The 24,547-nt window shown below is 42.9% G+C and overlaps 1 long non-coding RNA gene across 1 annotated transcript; it reads left to right on the forward strand.

The window, feature by feature from the left end:
• Nucleotides 1-22,613, forward strand: LOC139075775 (uncharacterized). The gene is made up of 3 exons (XR_011526556.1): nt 1-170; nt 16,846-17,153; nt 18,061-22,613. It is a non-coding gene; the product is annotated as an uncharacterized lncRNA (long non-coding RNA).
• Nucleotides 22,614-24,547: the final 1,934 nt, after the last annotated feature.

A 24,547-nucleotide genomic window follows, 5' to 3' on the forward strand; every position in this document is an offset into this window, starting at 1 on the left:
GGGGCCGAGAGCGCGGAGGCCCGGGGCGCGGCCCGGGCCGGACTCCCCGGGGGACTGCGCTGGAAGAGGTCGTCTCTGCAACCTGCGAGCGGGGGTTAGTGCAAATGGAAAAAGAAAACCTCGGTCCTCACTCGTGTACCAATCAAGGCAGGCAGTTTGTAGCGACCGTGGTAAGCTGAGTGTGCATCTGGCGGGTCTGGTTAATGTAGACCAAATTTAAAACCCACCTCTTCGATCACTTTTTCTCAGTGACAAAAGGTTATCATTGCCTGTGGCTTAAAGGCGAGCAAGGAGGCAGTCCCCTGGAAAACAAGATGCCGAGTGCAGCACACAGGTTGCAAAAATGATCAGAAAAAGTGTCCAGGTGACTGTGGCAGTTCCTCTCCTAAGGCCTGCAGTCAAGTAATTTCTCGCAGCCCGCCCTGCTAAACGGGGCAGCTGGGTAGAGAGCGCGCCAAAATGCAGTCTTAGGGGAAAATGAGAACATTTGCATGAAAAAGTCAGGATACAAGAGTTATCCCTTACTTGGCCACGCCCACCAGCTGGAGGTGTATTTGAAAATCTGTCAGTTTGACAAAGCACAAGTGGGATATCTCACTGCTGTTTCATTTCTGTTCCTTTGAACATCAGACCTTTCCCTCCTCTCTTCTTCCTTCCTCCAGTCTATTCGCGCGTTAAACTTTTTTCCGTTTCACAGAGCATGCGATGGAAGGCACTGGCAAATAGGGCCTGATCTGAAAATGCATTTGGGATGCAGAGCCAGCGCTGGAGTGAGATGAGATATTTGACAAAGAGGCAAAATTTAAGGGGCGCGAATAAACTCAGTCATCAAGATGAACACTATTTTAATGCAATATTTTTAAAAAGTGAAATTACTGTAAAAATCCAGGATGGAAATAATATCCAAATTTTTTAAATTTTAGATATTGCATTAAAATATTCCTTATATTACTGAGTCTATTGGCACCCCTGAAGTTTTGTCCTCTAGAGGAGTACGCTAGCCCTGGCCATGTTGGGAAGTCTGGAAAGGGAAGGATTTCATGAAGGTAGGGCTCCTTGAGTAGTTGGTGTTTCCCACCTCCTCCTCTGGGTGAGTCCCACCTTGCCATGCAAACAGAGGAGTGCACAGGACTGAAAACCGTTGGCCAGAATCCCTCCTCTTCAGTGTGTGAGACAGGAACTACATTTAGAATTAAGGACACATTGAACTTGAACTTTTTGCATGATATCGTATTCCCTTTTCCCCAGGCAGACCCTCAGATATATTAAGTAGGATCTGTTGCCATCTCAGTGACTCGCGTTCTTAGAGAACCAATCGCCTGCAAACTTCCAACACCATTTCCTTGCAACCTGGGTAAGGTTACAGGAAGGCAGCACCTGCCTCTTAGCCGACTGTTTGTTACATGTGAATAAGCAGACTGCGGTTCTCAGGTGTCGCCAATACCAGGGTGACCTCTCCTACCAATGACAGGGTAGGTGGTAACTAAAAGACTTGGCCAAGCTGCCTGTTTTGTTCTGGGTGAATATTTAAGTAAAAAGGGAGAATGCTGGTACTCTACATGCAAACATTGCTAATTTCTTGCCCTCATTACATCCTTATTTCTCAATAAATCTCTCACCTTCCTACTCTCAAACTTGGCTGAATGAAAATATGTATTCTCCAGGAGATACCGTGGAGATGCCTGCTGTGAGCTTGCTTAGGGGAAAATCCTTCAATTTACCTGAGGAGGGGTAAATCTAAAATAGCCCTGTGCTCCAGATTTCATGTGAAAAGAAAAACAAAACTGTGCAGGCGGAAGGTTTGGAATGTAAAATTCCAGTCCATAACTATTGCCTACTTCTTCCTTCTCTTGGCCTCTGTATACAATCCTGAAAGACAAGACAGCAATGGTAAAGACATGGAGTAAAACGCCCTTTGGATTCCAACTATGGCCTAGTTATTTTGTAAGCTTTGGGAGAGGGAGGAGGAAAGGAAGAAAAATTATATAAGAATTTCACAAAGATGATCAAGATGGTGTCCCTCTCCTTTTAAAATCAAGACTCATGGGGAAAAGGTCTGATAGAACAGAAGTCCCAAGGGCAGTGTGACAAGTGCTACAGGATGTGTTGGGGGGCACCGGCCCCTCGGAGAGCACAGAGGAAAAGTCAGCCCTTTGCCTGGGGGAGCTGGGGAAGGATCGCCCATCAGGTCTAGGCTTTCCCATGTGAGTTCCTCCAAAGGCAAAGAGAAGTGGGAAGTGTGTTGGAGGCCACGGGAACAGAGTGTGCAGAGCCCAGGTAGGTAAGAGCAGGACTGTTTGGGATGAGTGAGTGACCAGGGGTACCTGGCAGGTAGCAGGCAGGAAGAGGAGGTGAGGTAGGTTGGAACCAAATAATTAAGGCCTTGTAGGGCCTGCAAATGGGTTTGAGCTTTTTCCTTGAGAGACACTGATCACTCTGAAGTTGGAGAAGCAGCATAACCAGAGTTAATACCCTACAAAAGGAATTTTGTACAGGGATGGATACTTTCTGTAATTTTTTCCTCAGAAGACTCACCCCAAAACAGGATGTTAGAGACACAGAAGATCCAAATCTGAAAATGATTTACACTCTGTCTGATCAAAAATGAAACAATCTGTGGATATTGTTTAGATTGGCTTAGGAAGGAGGGCGGGGCGCCAGAACCTAGACTAGCACGTTAATATTCATGTCCTTGTTGCTGTGCTGGATGTTGTCATTTATAGAATGTTAATGGCTTCCGCAAAGGTCTGCCTGGTCAGGGTCTTTCATACATTCTACACACGCTGTGTGGAACAGAATTCAACCACCTGGGCCACGGGGTGGAATGTGCAGCAGCAGAGGAACACAGAAACCCTCCAGAGTTGTGTCAGCTCTGCCCTAGCCCAGCCCCTACCTGAGTCGCAGCCAGACTTCTAACGCCACCCTCACCCACCTTCTTCTTGTTGGCCCATGTCTGGCCTATGTCTTTTTATTTTGACCCCGTCTCCGCTTTGAACTCTGTTGCAATGACTCAGAGACCAAGCTTCACCTGCAAGTGGGTGGAGGGATCAGAGGTAACCCCATATAGCTTAAAGGTGGATGTGGGGAGGAAATGGCCCCATGCCCCTCCTTCCTCGGTTCTCTTGACCCTGAGCCCCATGCTTTCAGGCACCATTTGGAAAATAACATCACATATCTCATCTTCTTTGGCTCCCATGTTGGGCTGCATTTTGAGGCTTTTAAGTATATAAATTAGTCCACGAATGGAAACTAAGTACCTGCTATGTTGAGAATACAGGGCAGGTGCTCTGGAGAGGACGAATAGATACAGGGATGATTCCTCCTCCAGCGGGGAAGAGAGGAAGATCAATTCATTCAATCAGTCATTTATTTAGCAGTTGGTATTGAGCACCATGTTATTTGGAGCACTGAGGAAACAACAATGATGACACACGATGGCCCTTTGTTAGTCGGAATGGGCCATGTCATGCTGCTATAATAAATAGTCCTCAAATCCTAAGGTTTAAAATAACAAAGGTTTCTTCTCATGCATGCCTTAAGTCCATGGCGGGTTGGCTAGCAGCTCTGCTTTGCATCAGAGCTCCTCCTGCATTCAGATTGACGAGAGAAAAGTCACTATGTGGAACATAGCTGGCCACGGGCACAGAGAAAAGAACCCCTAGAGTGTCTTTGGCAATTAAATAGAAGTGCTAACTGTCACTTCTGCTAGCTGGTTGTTAGCTAGAACCAGTCGCATGGCCTCCCTCCCCCACCCACAGGGCGGCTGGGAAGTTTTCCCATCTGCAGCGGGTAGGAGCCTGGACTAGCTAGTGGACAGCACTCAAGACTCCACAGACCCTCTCCTCAAATAACTGGTGCAGAAAGATAACTCAAGGTGGCACAGAGTAAATGACAGATGAATGGCACCATCAGATGGTGCTGTAGGAATTTAAAGGTAGCAGTGATCACAACCAGAGTGGGGCTGTTTGTTTGACCCCCAGTGGCCTTGGGCCACTGCATACAGAAGACTTCAGATGACATGAAGAATCCTGCCTAAAATCAGGACTAGCAGCCCCCTGAGCTCCTTTTCCCCTTCCCTACAGATGTCTAACCTCACAGGACCTGCGGGTCCTTCAAGCGACTTCAGAACCAAGTCAGCACTAAGGAGGTGTGTGGACACAACAGAATGAAGACTTCTTTCTTACACTCCGCAGGACCTGAGAGATCACCTGGTCTATAGTCTTTATTATTATTAACTTCTCCCATTAAATGAGCAAACTGAGACCTAGAGAAGTTAACTGACTTGCTACATAAGAAAGAGTTTTTTTTGAGGAAGATTAGCCCTGAGCTAACACCTGCTGCCAATCCTCCTCTTTTTGCTGAGGAAGACTGGCCCTGAGCTAACATCCGTGCCCATCTTCCTCTACTTTATATGTGGGACGCCTACCACAGCATGGCTTGCTAAGGGGTGCCGTGTCCGCACCTGGGATCTGAACCAGCGAACCCGGGGCCACCGAAGCGGAACGTGTGCACTTAACTGCTGCACCACCAGGCCAGCACCAAGAAAGGTTTTTAAAATAACCAAAATATTAATGAGAGGTCTAAAGCTGACTCTTACACTTCCTAGTGTAAATTTACTGTTTTTCCTACGTTGTCATGCTGGAACCAAGCCATTTAATGATGATAACTCCAATTATGTTTTAATTCCTTGGAAACGTAATTTCTGTAAATCAAAGGTCCAGGTTTGTTTTAATTTATTGGTTCCAAATTTAACTCGTCTTAGCGTGGTACAATATTTTAGACTTATAATAATTCTTGGGGACTATAATATTGATAAAGTCCTTATGTTATTTTGGTGATATGTGTCTTTAAAAGAAAAGGTCTTTAGAGGCCTACCCTGCGGCATAGTGGTTAAGTTCCCCATGCACTGCTTGGTTGGCCTGGTTCCCTGGTTCCCTTCTGTGCTGACCTATACCACTCCTCAGCCATGCTGTGGGGGTGACCCACATACAAAACAGAGGAAGACTGGCACAGGGCGAATATTCCTCAGCCAAAAAAAAAGGGACTTTATTGTTCCTCAACTTCTCTATTTTTGCATCCTCTCTCCTAACACCAATTAGATGTATTTTAGGCATATGGTTTTATGACACCTGTACCAAGTGTAACAGCTGTTTCTGCAGGCTCCCTGTGGACATTGTATCAATTAGCAGAGTGACTGATCCGACTGTTCAGATTAGGTTGTGTATCTCTAACACAGAATGGACATTTGGTTAATCTAATTCTTCTTGTAATTTACCTTTCAGGATCAAGGAGCTGGGGCCGCAGGGCAGGGAACATTGCCTTTTGTCACCAGTAACAATCATTTAGGTAGAACAAATGTAAAACCAGAACTGGTTAAACTCACAGGTTCTGTTGCCTCCAATACGTGATGCAAGGTGGCAAATCCTCCCCTTTGTGACCGAAATCCTCCGGGATCCCATCCTTCTTCCCCACCCGAAGCTATAGACTCTACTCCCTGAGCTGTCCCACCACTTCCTCCTCACTTCTGCTTACAGCACTACTATTTGATACCTGTCTTAATTCTATCCCTTCGCTGAAAGGTCTTTAAGTTTGGAGATGCTGTATGACTCATCTCAATACTCACTCTACAGTATCTTGGACATAGTAGGTACAACTTTGGGTTCTATAAATGGTTGTTACAGGGTAGTACTTTGAAAGAAGAGTGTCACAGATCTTAATCTCTCCCTGCCTTGCCCAGATGAGCGCCTCTGGGATGGTTGGCTCTCTCCACTCCCCCGGAGTCGGTAGAGATGAAGTCAGTGGGCGGCTGGGCGGCTGGGCGGCTGGGCGGCAGCACCTCGGAGCCCACGGCGGCCGCGCTCGGCTCCGCGAGCCGACAGCGCCCTCTGGTGGACTGAGTGAGCCCAGCCGGGTTCCTCCCGCGGCTCTGACCGCCTCGCTGCCTCCGCCTCCCGCGGGCTCCGGCTCCAAATGCTAGGAGCACTAGGATTACTTAACAAGCTGAGGGGATAGGTCAAGGGGCAGACCACAATGGCACGGAGTCATTGGCTTTATCCGCACGCCCATCGTGAGCAGAGGACAGATGTAGTTCAGTGAGCACCTATCCTGTGAAGAAACTGGTCTTTTTTTTTCTTTTTCTTTTTTCTTTTTCTTTTTCTTTTAACAACCAGGCTTCTCAAAGTAAAGAATTCTGTTTCTATCTCTATCACTACATTAGAGCAATAGGCTATCCATGTGCCAGTTAAATCCATGCTGGGTTCAGGAAAAACAGAGATGGAGGAGATGAGGTTCAGGCTTTTGAGAAGCTGGAACTCGAAGGTAAAGAAATAATGAGGGCCTCCAGGCGGGCCTTTTTCTTGATTCGAGACTGCAGGCAGTTCCCGCCACGGAGGTGAGGGTTGTGAGAGACGGCCAAGGAACCCCACTGGAGAAGTCACCCACAGAAAGGGAAGTATGGGGAGTGGGAGAAGCTTGGGGCCCCTCAGAGGTTGCTCCTCTCATTCCAGCAGATAAGTTGGTTTCCTTTTCTGAAAAACAGAGAAACCGTCAACTGAGGACTTACCGAACTTTTTGCACCAAATCTAACAACCACTTAGGAAGGAAGAAGGGATGAGTGTCATTCCTCCATCCCACCAGTCGTCCTGGAAGCAGGTCCCTCTAGCTCAGGTGCCCATCCGTGTCCTAGATCCATTCTCCACCCCTACTGCTCAGGGCCTCTGCCGCCGGCCCCGTCTCACTCCTTGCTCTCTATCCTCTCCGTCTCTGCTGTTCTTTCCCATCGGTAAGTCTCACTTATCTTAAAAAAATATTTTGCACCCTTTCTCACCTGACATTTCTGTCCAGCTAGCTCTCAAACATCTTCTCCCCGTCCCTAAACTTCTTAAGAGTTATATGTCCTCACCTTCTCCATTTTCTTACTATCCACTCCCTCCTCAGCCCATGCCATGATGCTCCCTGAGACGTCTTTCATTGAGGGGACCAATCATTTCCACTCTGCTAAGCCCATTTTTGGAGTCTCCACCTCACTGACCGCTCTCTTGGCAGCATATGATGCTATTTCCTCTCCCTCCTTGAAATGCCCTCTTCCCCTAGTTTCCATGACATCTGAGCTCTCCAAAATTTTCCTCCTGCCTCCTTCTTGGTTTCTTTAGTTCTCCTCTTCCTCTGCACATCACTTAAACGCATCATTATTTTATAGTCACACTGCAGAGTAAGATAAGATAATAATGCAAAAGTTATCTGGACAAATTGTCAGGTAAGTGACCACAGGTGCCATAAACTTTGAAGGAAGGAAAGATCACCATTGGCCTAGAGTGGGAAAGGAAGCCCCACGGAGAAGAGGGATGGGGAATTGGGCATGGACATGGGGGCAGAATATCAGAGGCAGAGAAAAAGAGAAAGACATTCCTGGTGGAGGAACTTCCCACCAAATGCAGGGGAGAAAATAAGATTTAATCCAATGACTATTAAGCATCTCTTTGCTGGTATGGCGTAAAATAGAAAAGATGTGAGCCCCTAGTTTAAATTTTAGTTAACATTCTCATGAAGTGATTAACTAGCAGCATAAGGTAGCATTTGGTAGAGGTATAGGTGGTAGAAGGAAGGAAGAGATCAGCATGGGCTTCCTGGAGGTGGCAGGATTCGTGGGCTATGCTGCTGAGTATGAATTAGGGTAGGTTAACTTCTGATAGATATACCCGTGAATGTATAAAAGCTCAAACACAATAGACGTTTATATCTTGCTCAGCTAACAGTATCGGGTGGTTGAACAGGTCAAAGGGGTGACCCTGTCCTTCCCAGGCTTCCACAGTCACCCTGGGGATTGTTGCCAATGGAGCCATCCAGAAAGAGAAAAGATCATGGAGGAAGAAGCCTGGGAGCTTATTGTGACCAGATCACTCGCATCCCATTGGCTAGGACTTAGTCACATGGCCACATATAACTGCAAGGTAGGCTGGGAAACATAGTCTGGCCGGGCGCCAGGAAGAAGAGGAGAGCACGGCTTTTTGGTGAGCAGAGAGCAGTGTCTCCCACTTGGTCCTTTCCCCCTCTGCTGGAGATTAGGATGATCCATTTGGGTTAACCCTCGGTGCAATTTAATTCTGTCTCTATTTTCCTCTCTCTTTCCCCATCTTATGTGTTGAAAAGGGCCACAAGGACTCTGCACTTGTGAAAAGAGATGCAGATGCATGTGTGGGCCCAGATAGGGGTGATGAAGCAGGAGAAAGAAAGCAGTGTACAGAGCTGCAGGTGTCTAGAGAGGACATTCTCTTCCAGCTCCTCACCCTCTCTGCCCAGTAAAATGCCAAGTTGCCCTCACCTTTGGTGTGACTTGTGGCGTGGTGGGAGACATCGCCTATTGTTTCTCAGGGGAAGGGTCCATTCTTAACCCACAGGTGAACTTGGTCAAGACTTCCTCCAGGTGACCTTGGAGAAGCGGCAGTGCAGTGTGGGATGAAAGTGTGGAGTGGCGAATGGGTCACCAGACATGGACTGCAGACATAATAATGTTCTGTACTTTGAACTTTTTAGGGAACTTTGTAGTCTAGCCCTCCTTTATTACTCCCTTATCAACCACAAGTTCAGGGCAAATATCACTATTCTCATTTTATAGATGGGGTAACAAACTCAGAGAAGGTAAGGGACTCAAGTGCGTACAGGATCAGAGCCCAGAGCAGAACTTGGTTCCCTAGATGGGGCTTCCCTTCCTTGGCCAAGCTTATGCAATTTATCTGTGTAGTGATCAAGGCACCAGCGGGGCGCTGTTCTATCATTTCCCTGGAATCTGAGTCTCCCAGGAGGGCTTATTGCCCTGCAAGGCAAAGGCTGCTGCTGCGCCTGGTGGGCTATGTGGAGACATCGGCTCAGATGTGCAGGTCATTCCATCCACTTGGGATGGCTGGAGTATATCCACAGCCTGGTTCAACAGGCCAGGCACTGTGCTGCACGGAGGGGAAACAAAGGTATTCAGAACTCGACCTTTGCTCCCTGAGGAGCCTAAAGTTCCCAGGGCACCCTGCTGATTGCTTTTCCTGGGGGCACCAACTTCACTTCCCTCCAGGTTACGTAGCTGTCTCTCAAGTTCTTATCTCACTGAAGGATTTTCTTTTAAAAGTCAGTCTTTCCCCACTCCTGCCGCTCCTCTCTGCTATCTTTTCTTTCTCTGAACCTGGTGTACCTCAGGGTAACTTTCGACAAAGGAAGCTTCAGGATTGTTTTATTCTTGCAAACGCAAATAGAAGCTAACCAGGAGGACCAGGCCAGGCACAGCCTACGGAAGCCTGTATTCTTAGAATGTAGGAACCAAGCCTGGCAGCCTGCTCCTGGAACCTGAGGTTTCCCAGGGAGCTTGGAGAGAAGGCGGAAGCCCTGCCCGGGACAGGGTCACCTCGAGGATGTGGCCACTCAGGGCCCTGCACTTGGGGAGAGTCCTCAGTGTTTCAAGGCCCGGTGAAGGAAGGAGAAAGGTGCTGCCCTCCTCACTCTCTGAAAACAGTGGCAGCTCTTTGCCCTTCCCTGGTCCTGCACCCGGGTATTCCCTCTGCCAGGACTCCCTGCCCCTCCTGTGGGGCTCAGCCCAGATGGCATTTCTTCCAAGAGTCTCTCCTGCTCCCCATCGGCCCTGACACGTGTTTTTGGCAGTGTTGGTCTTCTTGTTTCCCCCAAAGGCCCCTCTCTCACTCTTTCCAAGGCCCTGTTCCTCCTTTTGTATTCTTTGTCCTAAAGAAGGCTCTGCAAATTGTTTAAGCTTCAGGCCACATGAAACCCAGGTCTACCTGTGGCCTTTCCCATGACTCTTTGAACCCCCTGATTCAGAGACCGTGTGTCGCATTCCCTGGGGAGGTCCTAGGTCTGGAGCACATGCTGGGCTCTCAGTGAACATTTGTTAAACAAAAGAATGAAAGGAAGGAAGAATCCTTAGCTAGTGCTTAGCAGACCCGTGGTTCTCATTAAGAACCCTCAGCACTGTCACCTGGGCGATCTGGACAGGCTGGCACGTGGCGCCTGTCTCAGCACAGCGCAGCGTCGGGTGGGATCCAGCTGGGACGCTCAGGGACTATGCTCTATGATCTTGGGCAAATGACCTGCCTCTCAATGGGCCCTGGTTTGTTCAAATGTACGTGGGGTTTGTCACGACTGCCGTATAAACTGACAGTGGGTATTTTGTTATAGATCGGTGTAGCACCTGACACAGAGTAGTTCTTAGAAAATTCCTTTATATGCTCACTCCCTAAGGAACATTTCGTTTTTCATCCTTTTTATCTAGCACTGACAGCTCCCCAGGGCTGTCCTTGTAACCTGTTAACCAGTGGCTCCTGGATAATGGGGTTTTGGTGTGAAGGGTCCAGGCACACAAAGAGATTTGCCCTGGGCCCAGCACCCCACTAAGAATGGCCCTGAAACCAGATCTGAGGTATCCCCCATACACTGTTCCTTCCTACAATATGATAGTAGACTTGAGGGAAAAATTCAAGGAACTTGAACAAGAATATAAATAATAAGGAAACAAATCATGTGGCTAACCAGCTTTCACTTGCAGCTGTGGTTCAGTTTTCCAGCCATTTAACTCAACTGGAACCGTAATTTGTGTGTATCCCCCTCAGTGGCTGTAAAGTAGCAATTATTTATCTCTGTCTCACAGAGAAGAAACGGAGACTGAAATGGCATTGAGCCACTGGTCTGACGTTCCGTGGTGGGCAATTGACAGACCCAGAACTGCAGGCCAGACTCTTGCCTCCCTAGACACGGTCTCCTGTCCTCTGTCCTTCAGTGCAGGGTTGACACACACACTGCTCAATTAGTTCAGGTTCCCACTCTGACTCCCTCATTTCGTGGGAACCAGTGTACGTGCCAGTGCAAGAACTGACGTTGCCAACCCAACGTGTAGCCTGTCATTGTGGTTTTTCTCTAACAAGAATTGAGAAGTGGTAAATGTTTCTCACGTTTTCTTCTGGCGACATGCACACATTCTGTGTCTGGATGTGCCGGAGCTTGCAAGTTCAACGGCAAAGTGGGTAGGGCATGCAGGAGGCAGGGTGGAGTGAGAGGGGCGTTTTACAATTTATTACAATGCAAGTTCTGCTATTCATTTCTTAAAATAGTAATAGAAGTAGCGGTAATAATAATTCATAATAATAGCTAACAACTCTTGGTTGAGAACTATGTGCCAGGCATTAACATTTAACAACTCTTTTAACCATCAAAACAGCCCAATGAAATAGGTATTGCCATATTTCTCCAATTCTAAGACACACTTTGTTAAAATCACATTTTAACATCTTATAATCCATGATAAGGGAGTTCTATGTTGTACTATAATTGCTGGTGAGTTTTTTTAAAATCTCTTAGTAGCACATAAAATTAGGGTACATTTTACAGATGAAGCAACTGCAGTGGAGAAAAACTAAACAATGCACCCAGGGGCCACCACTAGTAGCAGAGCCTGGGTTCAGACACAGGTGCTCTATGTCCAGAGCCCACCCATTTGTCTGTCTGTTTGTTTGCTTTGCAATCTCAGGCATCAGGCAAACATCTCCCCTAAAAGCCATAGGTCTGTCCATCAGGAGCCAGGCTCATGCCGACTACACGTTGTGTAAAATAGGATATATATTTTTTTCATTCATGCTGGCTGTGTTTTAACTTGCACATGTAACCATGTCACTCACAGAAAACTAAATTTAGAAACTGCCTAAAGAAGAATAGAAGCCAAATTAAAGCTGCCTGGGTAGGCCTGGGGTGACAGAAAGGCATCAGAGCTATTTCCCAAGAGAAAAATCCACTCCCGTGGTTGCTTCAGACTTCTTTTGGCCTTGATTAAGTTACTTTCACTGTCTCGCCTCAGTTTCTCCAACTGTAAAATGAGGGGTCTACGCCAATTCCAAACTTTTTTGATGGCTCACCCTTAACATTTTAAACTTTTGAGCACACATCTTCAGTGTATATATCTTTATTTATTTATTTATTTATTTTTGGTGAGGAAGATTGGCCCTGAGCTAACATCTGTTGCCAGTCTTCCTCTTTTTGCTTGAGGAAGATTGTTGCTGAGGTAACGTCTGTGCCAATCTTCCTCTATTTTATGTGGGATGCTGCCACAGTATGGCTTGACTAGCGATGCTAGGTCCGTGCCCAGGATCCAACCTGCAAACCCCTTGACCGCCAAAGCGGAGCATATGAACTTAACCACTACGCCACTGGGCCAGCCGTATCTTCTTTTTATTTTATTTACGAAGAGTAAAATAGACTTGTGTATGTGTGTGTGTGTACACTTCTATGAGTTTTAATACATGTATAGATTTGTGCAACCACCACCGCAATCAAAATATAGAACACTTCCATCCTCCCCCAAAATTCTTTTATTTTACCGGTAGTAGTGAAACTCTGCACCCCATGCCTAACTTCTGGCAACTACTGATCAGGTCTTCATCCCTTTAGTGCAGCCTTTCCCAGAACATCATATAAATGGAGCCATACCGTATGTCACCTCTTGACACTGGTTTCTTTCACTCAAACACCTTTGAGCTTCATCCATGTTGTTGATTGTATCAATAACTCGTTCATTTTTATTGCTGAGTAGTGATCCATGGACTAGACGTACTATGTTTTACTTAACTATTCACTCACTGAAGGGCATTTAGGGTGTTCCCAGTTTTTTAATGATTATGAATAAAGCTGCTATAAACATTTGTGTATAGATTTTTGTGTGTGAGCATGAGTGTTTATTTCTTAAGAGTAGATATCTAGGAGTGGGATTGCTGGATTATATAGTAAATATATAGTTTGTAAGAAACCACCGGACTGTTTTCAGAGTGTCCGTACCATTGTGCGTTCCCACCAGCTATGTCTGAGTTCCACTTCTCCTGCATCCTTACCAACGCTTGGTGTTTGCAGTTGCGTTTTTGTTGTTGTTCTACTCTTAGTCATTCTAATAGGTGTATAATTGTATTGCATTGTGTTTTTAATTTGCATTTTCATAATGACTAATGATGCTGAGCGTTTTTTCATGTTCTTATCAGCCATCCCTATTTCTTCTTTGGCAAGCTGTTTATTCAAATCTTTTGCCTACTTTTAAAATTGGGCTGCTGTTCTCTACTGTTGAGTTTTGAAGGTTATTTCCAAATTCTGTATATAAGTCTTTTATTGGATATGTGATTTGTTAATATTTGCTCCCAGTTTATAGGTTGCCTTTTAATTCTCTTAACAATGTCTTTTGCAGAAAAAAGTTTTAATTTTGATGAAGTAAATTTATAATTTTTTTTCTCTCATGGATTTTTTTTTATGTCATAGCTAAGAACTCTGCCTAACTCAGGGTCATAATCTTTTTCTTCTATGATTTTTAAATAAAAAAATTTATGCTTTTTGGGGCCAGCCCCGTGGCTGAGTGGTTAAGTTCTTGTGCTCCGCTGTGGCGGCCCAGGGTATCGCTGGTTTGGATCCTGAGCACGGACATGGCACCGCTTGTCAGGCCATATTGAGGCGGCGTCCCACATGCCACAACTAGAAGGACCCACAACTAAAAAAATACACAACTATGTACCAGGGAGGATTTGGGGACATAAAGCAGGAAAAAAAAAATTGTGCTTTTTGATTTTACATTTAGCTCTATGATCCATTTCAGGTTAATTTGTCTATAAATTATACTTTGATATATAAGTTGAGGTTCATTTTTCTGCATATAGTTGTCTAGTTGTTTCATTTGTTGAAAGGACCATCCTTTATCCATTAAATTGCTTCATACCTTTGTCAAAAATCAATTGATTGTGAATTGTATACTTTAAATGATTGAAACAGTAAATTTTATGTGATATGCATTTTATCTTAAAATAATCTACGTAAAAAAATCAATTGATCATATTTGTGAGGATCTATTTCTGGACCCTCTTATTTTGTTCCACTGATCTATGTGTCTAAACTTTCACCAATAGCACATTGTTTTGCTTACTTGGCTTTAGATTAAGTTTTAAAATTGAGTAGTATGAGTCCTCTAACTCTGTTTTTCTTTTTCAAAATTATTTTGGTTTTTCTGGGTCTTTTGCCTTTCCATATGTTTTAGACTCAGCTTGCCTATAGCCACAAAAAATCCTGCTGGGATTTTGTTATTGCATTAAATCTGTAAAATCAATCGGGCCCTGTAGGGTTGCCAGACAATATATAGAAAATCCAGTTAAATTTGAATTTAAGATAAAAATAATTAATATTTAGCATAATAACATCCTGAATATTGTGTGGTACATAATTATACTAAAAATTATTCATTGTTTATCTGAAATTCAAATTTAACTTGGCATCCTATAATTTTTTCTAAATCTGGCAGCTTTAGTTTGGGGAGAACTTACACTTAACTATTTGAGTGTTCTAATTTGTGAATACAGTATTTCTCTTTATTTATTTAGGGCCTCTTTTGATTTCTTTCATCAGTGTTTTATAGTTTTCTGCATGTTTTCTTAGATTTATGCCTAAATATCATTTATTTTGGAGCTATTATAATTGATATTTTTAAAAATTCGGTTTTCAATTGTTCGTTGCTAGTATATAGAAATACTATTGATCTTTGTATATTGACCTTATATTCTACAACTGCATTAAACTCAATTATTCATTCCAGGAACTTTTTTGTAAATTTCTTGGACCTTTCTATGTAAGCAATTATGTCATTTGCAAATAGCGACACTTTTATTTCTTCTTTTCCAATACATATGCCTTTTATTTCTTTTTTCTTGCACTGGCCAAGACTTCCAGTACAATGTTGAACAGGGGTCATCAAAGTGGACATTCTTGCCTTTTTCCTGATCTTAGTTTGCTGAGACTTTTTTTGTCATGAATGGATGCTGGAATTTGTCAAGTGCTTTTTCTACATCAATTGATATGATAAGAAAATATGTCCCATAATGAGGAGAAAAATAAATCAATTGAAACTGATCCAGAATTGGCACAGATGTTAGAATTAGAAAAGACATTAAAACGGTTATTATAACTGAATTTCGTATGTTCAAAAGACTAGAGACAGAAAATATTTAAAAGACCCAAATCAAACATCTAGAGATAAAAACTACAATATCTGAAAAGAAACATTGGTTGGGATTAATGGCAAATTAGCTGTTGCACAAGAAAAGATTGAGTGAATTTCAAGACACAGCAATAGAAATGATCCAAAATGAAACAAACAAAGAAAAAAGACCTTTTTAATGAAAAGCTCATCACTGAGCTGTGGAACAACTTTAAGCAGCCTAATATATGTGTAATTGGAGTCCTTGAAAGAGAGGAAAGAGGAAGAGGGACAGAATAAATATTCAAATCCAATGCTTCCTTCTTTTATTTTTGAAATTTTAAATGTAGGCAACTAATTTAAAAAGTAAAAAGTTATTTCGAACCAGACATGCTGGTAGACAGCATTTTGAAGTCTCTGATGTAACGAATGAGTAAGATAAGAGACATTGCATGGCAGTACAATTGCTTAACGAAACAACAGTTTTTCTCCTAGTGCTCTGTTGCCTGGACTTAGACTCTTATCAGTGCTGCTCAGTGGGTAAGATGCCCAAATCCTACTTTGTGCTTTGATGGAACTTGAGGTAGACTTGAAAGGGAAGAGTATTAACAAGACAAGAACAATCCAAGACAGTGTCTCATGGGGTGGAACTTGTATAGCAGCAAACACAAATATAAACCCCATGGGTGTAGAGCTAGGAAGAGGTGGACTCCTGGCTAACCCAACGACAGGAGCTCTTCTGTAAAAACTGCAGTTTTGACATTTCCTCTGGAGGGAGAAGGTTTATGCTTTACCTGCAGGTCTCAGGTTCAAAATCAGGCTGAGTCAGATATGGTTAATTTCCTCGCAATCTCCAGGCTAATTTAAATGCAGATATCTTGATCATTCTTCCTCTAAATTCTTGCTAACCTATTTTCGGTTCATATCTGAATGGTCAATCATTTTTTCTAAGGAGACGTTCTGAGTTCTGGAGAGAGTTTTTTTCCTGGTGATTTGAAACCTCAGTCTTTTTAAAATACTGAGTGTACATGCTTGGTTATTTGCCTGTTGACAAAGTAGGAGTCTTTTGAAAGAGTATTTTTTTAAAAATCCAGTTGCAGTTCTTTCAAATGCCTTCTCTCATGACTTCTCGCATTTCAGAAGTATCAGGATAGCACATCCAGAAGTGCCAAATGCTTTCTTGCATCTTCCAGCCAAATGCCCCCAACTGGCATGTTCCATGTAGTGGAGCATTATACCTGGCAGGGGTCAGCCCTACAGCTGGTCAGAAAGGGAGTAATTCACATAGAGTGTAGATACTGGTCGTTGCCTTTCAACAAACCATCCGCCAACCCCTAATTCCTTATTGGGATTGTTTTGGTCTGCTGTTGATGGGAGGTTATGTATTTCTCAGAGTCTGGGTCCTCCTCCCTTCCCCAGTCCCAGGAGTGAATTCTGATCAGTCGAAGGCTCTAAGCCAGTCATAAGAAGTGTAAAGCATCCCCCTTGTCTGTGGGTAGTTTAGGAATGAGCGTATGATACAAAACTGTACAGTGAGAGGTGAGAGTGTGTTCTGGGGAGCTTTCTGAGAAGAAAGTGATGAGAAGAAATAAATTTTTGATAGTACCTGAAATACTACTACTAGTGATTATTTTTTCTTTTGCTCATTGCCCTTTTCTTTCAGGTTAATATATTTATAATGCAAATAGCCCTGGAAGGAGTAGTACCTGGACTCATGTTGCTGTGAGTTAGTTGGTCAGCTCTCTAAAAGGGTTTCGGTGGTGTAGCGGGTTGCATGGTGGCTCCCCAAAAGATATGTCCACGTCCTAATCTCTGGAACCTAGTCCTTAGAAGTGTGACTGTTACCTTATTTGGAAAAACAGGTCTTTGAAGATATAATGAAGTTCAAGATCTTGAGAAGAGATCATTCTGGATCACCCGGGTGGGCTAAATCCAAAGACAATACAATGAATATACAGTGAAGCAGATGGAGATGGACACAGACACAGAGGAGAAGGCGATGTAAAGACAGAGGCGAAGACTGGAGTGATGAGGCCACAAGCCAAGGAAGCCAAAGAATGTCGACAGCCCCCAGAAGCTGGAAGAGACTAGGAAAGGTTCTCCCCTGGAGCCTCCACAGAGAATGAGGTCCTGTTGACATCTTGACTTCAGACTTCTGGCCTCCAGAACTGTGAGAGAATACCATTTCTGGTGCTTTAAACCTCCCAGGTTGTGGTAATTTTTTTTGCAGGAGCAGGAAACTGAGACAGGTGGCATAGGCTTGCTGAGTATTTAAAGGAAATAAAGACCCAGAGAGGGAAGCCTGTGGGCCATGACCAGTTCCTTGACTCTATGAAAGTCAACCTTTCTTCAGAGTCCCAGCTTTGATCCTAAGTGGGTCGTTGAGCCTGTGCCTTGCTGCATGCTCAAAGACAAACTCATACCTCTTTCTAGACACACATTTCATCCTGACCCTAGCTATAGATGTTGCTCCTCACCTTGGCCATTTGTCTTTCAGATGCATGCCCTTTGACACAAGGGAGCCAGGTAAAACAGTATGGTAGATTGTGCAGTACACACTTTTCTCATTCCTGGGTTTACAACTCAGAGGGCCCTGTCTCTCTAAGAGCCTTCAAGTTTCCATAAGGACACGTTTGGAAGACTCACTTCCTCAGGTGAATCTGCCCAAGTAACTGACATAGTTGGAGACTTTGGCAGAGAGCCAGGAATAGAAGTTGGGGGCATAGGAACTAATTAATGTTGGTTGTGCAAGTACTGTGAGCCTGCCCCTGTGTTAGGTGTTTTACACGCACAATCTCATTCAATTCTCACAGAATCTCATGCGGTAAGTAGTAGTAGTATTCCCATTTTATATGTAGGGAAACTGAGGCTCAGAGGGGACATAATGTGCCCGTGATCACACAGCTTGTAGGTGATAGAAACAGGATTCAAGGTGGTCTATTTGGCGCCAAAGCCCATATTTTCTACACAAGAAATTGCTGGCTCCCTGTGGAAAGTTAGGAAAGGCTCAAGGTTGAGGGCAAAAGGTGAATGAAGGAAGCACTGGATTCATGCTCTCCGTCTCTCTTTCCCCACAGGCAGCAGAAGAATGCCTTTGGAGTCCCTGGAAAGGAGCAATCAGCCCTCTGATAAAATGGGTCTGGGCTAACTGTTTTTGAAGAAATGCCACTCTGAATATGAAATGACACAGAGCTTTAACATGGCTCGCTGGAGACCTGAGCTGCTCAATTGCCCTGGGACCACAGATCACTTGGAAATGAAAAGATAATGAGAGTAGTTGCCCACTTCGGGCTTTGGGACTTGTTTCAACCAAGGTCTGGTGACTAGTACAGGTATGAGCCAAAAGTCTGTTTGAAAAAGGAGGCAGTGCTGTTGACTTTTCCTGTTCCACTTCCCCCGTGCTTCCAATCCACCCTCCCCCAGCCTGCAGAGCACACTACTCTGGCAGAGGTATACTCACCCTGTTTGAACTGGGCCCTTAGCTTTCAGGGCAGCTTAACCAGGAACAAGCCAGAGTCTCTTTTTCCCTCCAATCCTTATAAGAAATTTCCCAATGAGCACCAGGTAAGCTTTTAAGAGAAAAAGGTTAAGCTAACCATATGAAATATAAGTTTTTAACCCCCTAATTTGCTCGTTATTGTCACCAATTTCTCTCCTGCACCCCACAGTTTAGGAAAATCATGCTTCCTTCTCACTGCCTGCTATGTCCCTTAGGAGATACTTGCTCTCTTACAGGAAAGGAAACTGTCCAACTGTCCAATTTTCAAGTTAAGCAACCTCATGCTTGTTCCTTCAGTTAATAAGCTTGGTTATCTAGAAAATTGTTCTGGGAATAAACATTAAGACTAGTCTCTCCTTCGTTGGGTTGTTTGCTCTAATTAGCTTTGAAATTTACCAAAACTCTGGTCACGGCCCAACGGGGTCTATTTACCTGCAGTTCAGCTTTCCTTGTGACTTTTCTCTTAGAACATGGACAGCATCCAGATTCTAAGTCCCTGCCTGACCAGTTACCAGCTCTGTGATTCCAAGTGAATCACTTAATGGCTCTGAGCCTCAGTGTCCTCATCCAGACGAAAGAGGCGAGTCATCTCTGCCACCTACTCACAGTGTTGATCTCAGACAAGAGAAGGTATGTGAAAGCACATTGAAAACTCTAGAAGCTGGTGCAGATTTAAATAATATCATGGTGAAAATCCTTGCCCCACCAGGATGTTAGCTGTCACCTCATTGCTCAGCATTTAGCACTGATCAGAGATCCTGAACTCCAACAGCTTGTAGTTTGATGTAGAGACAACAACTCTTTATACCCATTTATACTAATAGCTCAGCTGTGGTCTACTCTGAGTTGTAATCGAGTATCCTAAATCAAGATACTACACCTTGGGAGCAGAGGAGGAATGTCTTTGGATGTCCCTAAGAAGATATCCTTTGTTCCCATGTAGGAACCTACACAGCAACATTTCTGTCAGCGCCATCAAGCATCAGCTGGGACCCTTGTGTTAACTCCGTTTAAGGGTCCCCTTCTCATGTGGGTCAGTTAAGACTGTTAGAAAATGCTTCATAAATGAGAATCCAAACCTATCTCCAGTGTTTTTATGCCTGCTGGAGTCACATAGAGAAGGTCCGCCCATTTCTTCATAGGCTGGAAGATACTTGCTTGCTTTCTTTATTTTCCAGATATTTCATTGCTAGTATATAGAAATGCAACTCGTTTCTGTATGTTGGTTTTGTACCCTGACACTTTACTGAATTCATTGATTAGTTCTAAAAGTTTTTTGGTGGCACCTTTAGGATTTTCTATATATATAATATCACAGTATCTGCAAACGGAGATCATTTTACTTCTTCCTTTCTGACGTGCATGCCTTTTATTTCTTTTCCTTGCCTAACTGCTTTGGCCAGGACCTCTAGTACTATGTTAGATAGGAGTGGTGAGAGTGGGCACCCCTGTCTTGTTCCTGATCTTAGAGGAAAACCTTTCGGCCTTTCAGAGTTGAGTATGATGTTAGTTGTGGGGTTGTCATAAACGACCTTTATTATGTTGAAGTACATCCTTCTATATCCAACTTATTAAGAGTTCTTTATCATGAAAGGAGGTTGTATTTTGTCAAATGCTTTTTCTGCATCTATTGAGATGATTACATGATTTTTATCTTTGATTCTATTAATACGATGTATCACACTTATTGACTTGTGTATGTTGAAACATTCTTGCATCCCAGGGATAAATCCCACCTGATTATCATGTATGATCCTTTTAACATGCTGTTGAATTTGATTTGCTAATATTTTATTGAGAATTTTAGTATCTGTATTCTTTGGGGATATTGGCCTGTAGTTTTCTTTTCTTGTAATGTCCTTACCTGGCTTTGGTCTCAGGCTGATGTTGGTCATGTAATATGAATTTAGAAATTTTCCCTCCTCTTCGATTTTTTGGAAGAGTTTGAGAAGGATTGGTGTTAATTCTTTGTTAAATATTTGGTAGAGTTCACGAGGGAAACCATCTGGTCTTGGGCTTTTCTTTGTTGTGAGGTTTTTTATTACTGATTCAATCTCCTTACTCATTATTGGTATGTTCAGATTTTCTATTTCTTCATGATTCAGTCTTGGTGGGCTGTATGTTTCTAGAAATTTATCTATTTCTTCTTGATTGTCCAATTTGTTGGCATATAATTATTCATAGTAATGTCTTCTGATCCTATTTCTTTGGTATCAGCTGTAATGTCTATTCTTTCATTTCTGATTTGTTTGGATCTTCTCTCTTTTTTTCTTAGTCTAGCTAAAGATTTGTCAATTTGGTTTTATCTTTTCAAAAACTAGCTCTTAGTTTTCCTGAGTTTCCTTAAAACAGCTATTTTGAATTCTTTATCTGGTAAATTGCAGCTCTCCATATCATTAGGTTCAGTTACTAGAAGGTTATTGTGATCCTTTGGTGGTGTCATGTTTCCTTGATTTCTTGTGTTCCTTGAAGTTTTACATTGCTGTCTTTGTATTTGCAGTAGCAGTCACTTCCCCTAGATTTTATTAACCTCTTCAATGCATCCAAACTTGTATGTTTTTGCTCCAATGGCGTGCTGGAACATCTCCACTGGAAACCTAGACTTCCACAAAGGCTCTCTCATCTGGGAGTGATTGTCTATGACAAGCTTTCCAGGGGCTCCCAGACCATAGTCAAGAAGGGCTGGAGCTGTGGGCTACTGTAGGGTCCACAGCTGGGTCCGAGATCTGTATGCCCATCACCCAAGGCACAGGTGGGCAAGACTCCTCCCAGGCCCTTTGGCATGTGGTGCTAGATCCCACAGCTCCCACAAAGGCACTTTTGTCCATGGATGGATGCCAAATTGTTGTTGAAGTGTGGGACATGATGAGGGACATGTTATTCAGTCATGATGCTGATGTCACCCAGCTGGAAGATATTTACACACAGAAGCCAGGTCCTCATCAGATTTCCCTACGCCAGACAAAAACCCCTCAAATGCATCCCAGAGCTTTAAATCCTAGTACCCTCCTGGCTGTCCTATGGGGATATACCTAGGTTTGTCAGTGTCCCTTAAAGTGTTTGCATTAGTCATTTATTGCTGTGAAATGAACTACCCTAAAACTTAGTTGCTTAAAGCTGTAAGTGTATATTCTCTTACACCATTTCTGAGTGTACAATTCAGTGATTTTTAATATATTCACAAGGTTGTGCAACCATCACCACTACCTAATTCCAGAACATTTTCATCATTCCATAAAGAAAGAGAGTCAGGAATCTAGGAATGGCTTAGGTGGGTTGTTCTGCCTCTGGACTCTCACAAGGCCCCAGTCAAGAGTCAATCATTTGAAGGCTTGACTGGAACAGAAGGATCTGCTTCTAAGAAGGCTCATTTACATGCCTGGCAAGTTATTGCTGCTTTTTGGCAGGGGCCTCAGTTCCTGGAGGCCTTAGTTCCACACCATGTAGACCTCTCCATAAGACTGCTTGAGTGTCCTCAAAACACATGCGACTTGCTTCTTTCAAAGGTGGTGATCCAAAAGAGAGAGCAAGAGGGAAGCCATCTATGTCTTATGTCCTAATATCAGAATCACACACTATTATTTCTCCCTTGTTCTATTGCATAGAAGCCAGTTACTAAGCACAGCCCACATTCAAAGAGGGAAATTTGGCTTCACCTTTTGAACAGAACAACATCAAAGGGCTTGTGGACATAATTTAAAACCGTCAGTGTGGTTTTGAAAACTGGCCATGATGGTCAAGATGAAGTATGATAGTGCAGTTTGCCATCAGACTATCACCTCCGTTGGTCTGAGCTTTGATCTTTTCTTAGTGCAAGTATGGGGCAGTGGTCAGGTGCATGGGCCCCAGAGGCAGATAAACTGGGTTCAAAGCCTGGCTCTCCCCTACCTAGCTGGGTGCCCTCAGGTAAGATACTCAACCTTAGGTTACTCTTCTGTAGAAGGAAGATAATAATAGCCTCTTACAGAATGCTTAGCTTAATTCTCAATACGTTCTCAATAAATGTTAATGAAACCCAAGATGGCATACTTTTTTCAGCAGCCATTTCAGTCTGCTGATTCACTTATTTAATCTCAAAATTGCAGTTTTCTTGTTTTTACCTTATTAAACTATGAAGTCTGGTCTCTCACACTCAATTTCTGTAAATGCCTTTTTAATTAATTTTCTAGATTAAGACATAATTTACATGCCATAAAATTTACCATTTTAAAGTGCACAATTCAGTGATATTTAGTTTATTCCTAAGATTGTGCAACTAACACCACTACCTAATTCCAGAACATTTTCATCATCCCAAAAAGAAACCCTGTTTCCATTAGCAGTCATTTCCCATTGCCTCCATCCTTATTCTCTGCCAACCACTAATCTACTTCCTGTCTCTATGGATTTGCCTATTCTAGACGTTTCATATAAGTAGAATCATGTAATATGTGGCATTTTGTGTCTGTCTTCTTTTTCTTGGGAGAATGCTTTCAAGGTTCATCCATATTGTAGCATGTATCAGCACTTCATTCCTTTTAATGGCTAAACAATATTCCATTGTGTGGATATATTATATTTTATTTATCCATTCATTAATTGGTGAACAATTAGGTTGTTTCCATTTTTCAGTTACTACAAATAATGTTGCTATAAACATTTATGTACAAGTTTTTATATGAAGATATGTTTTCATTTCTCATGGGTATACACCTGGGGGTAGAATTGCTGGGTCATTGGACAACTCTGTGTTTAACTTCTTCAGGAACCATCAAACTGTTTTCCACAGCAACTGCACCATTTTACATTCCTACCAGCAATGTATAAAGGTTCTGATTTCTCCACATCGTAAATGATTTTTTTTTACAATCGAAATAGAGGACTTCAAGCTTAACGTTACTAAATTTCCTTTTATTGCTTACAGGTACTTTTTGAGTAGTTTGAGATGATTTTGAACTCTGGTTCTCCCAATCTTGTGTTTTTATCCAATTTATTGATCAACATGTTGTGTAGAAATGTCAGCCTGATTGGAACTAGCTGGGAACCTAACCCATGTTTCTTCTTCACTTCTACTAAGATATCATGAAAAACATCAGACATTTTGCTTATATCAACAAACTCCAGATTTTCCAAATTCTCTTGACCTACCAGATTATAGTTAAAATGTAAATGTAATTCATGGACGGGGAATTTAGGAATCAATAAATGTAATCTCCTTATTTTAGAGAGGAAAAAACAAAATGAAGTGACTTGCCCAAGGTCACTAGGTCACTAGGTAGTGTCAGAGATAGGACTCGAATCTAGTTCCATTTTTCATCCATTTATGCCTATTGTTCCCTGTAGTGTGTCACTCCGAGTACAGGTGAAGGGAACAATCACTTGACTGTTGACAAGGTACAGTCATTTAATTTGCTGGCAAAGCAAGCATCTCTTTAGTTTTTTCCCCCAACTGTAGCCACAACCTAACTGTGGCATAACATTTCTAGCGAACCTATTCTGGTCCCTTTTAATTACCTCTTTTTTAAAAAAATAAAAAAAGTATGACATTTTAAATTTTTAAATGCCAATAAACCATCTGTTTAATAATGCATCTTAAACCTAGTTGTGCATGGGAAACATTACTAGTCTGTATTTCCTATAATCTATATTTTCCACTTTTGTAAAAATCTTTTAACTCCATCTTCAATCACTTCTTGTTTTCTTCGTTGTTTCACAAAAATTCCCAAGAATGATTCTGTCACATCTGTGTGTTTGTCTTGGTCTTGTGGTCTGTATTTGTGAGACTCCTCAAAACTGTCTAGATACCATCTTACTATTTTTTTTCCTTTTATATCAAACTTGAGTCCTTCAATTGTCCTACACTTTCAATTTGGAAATCTTTATCCTTGGAGAAGAAGGAAGCACAATAAGGGTTATTGTGTTTTTTCCTTCAATCATCTGAGTTTATTCACTATCTTTTCCAAAGAGTGTCCTATTCTTTCCTTTTTTCAGTTTCCGATTTAGAACATTCTCTTTCAAGTCCTCTTTTCACAGTTCTCCCACATAAAAAAGGAAGAAATGCCTTAGGTACTGACATGGAATAAGCT

The sequence above is a fragment of the Equus przewalskii genome, chromosome 14, assembly GCF_037783145.1.
Source record: "Equus przewalskii isolate Varuska chromosome 14, EquPr2, whole genome shotgun sequence".
NCBI lineage: Eukaryota > Metazoa > Chordata > Mammalia > Perissodactyla > Equidae > Equus > Equus przewalskii.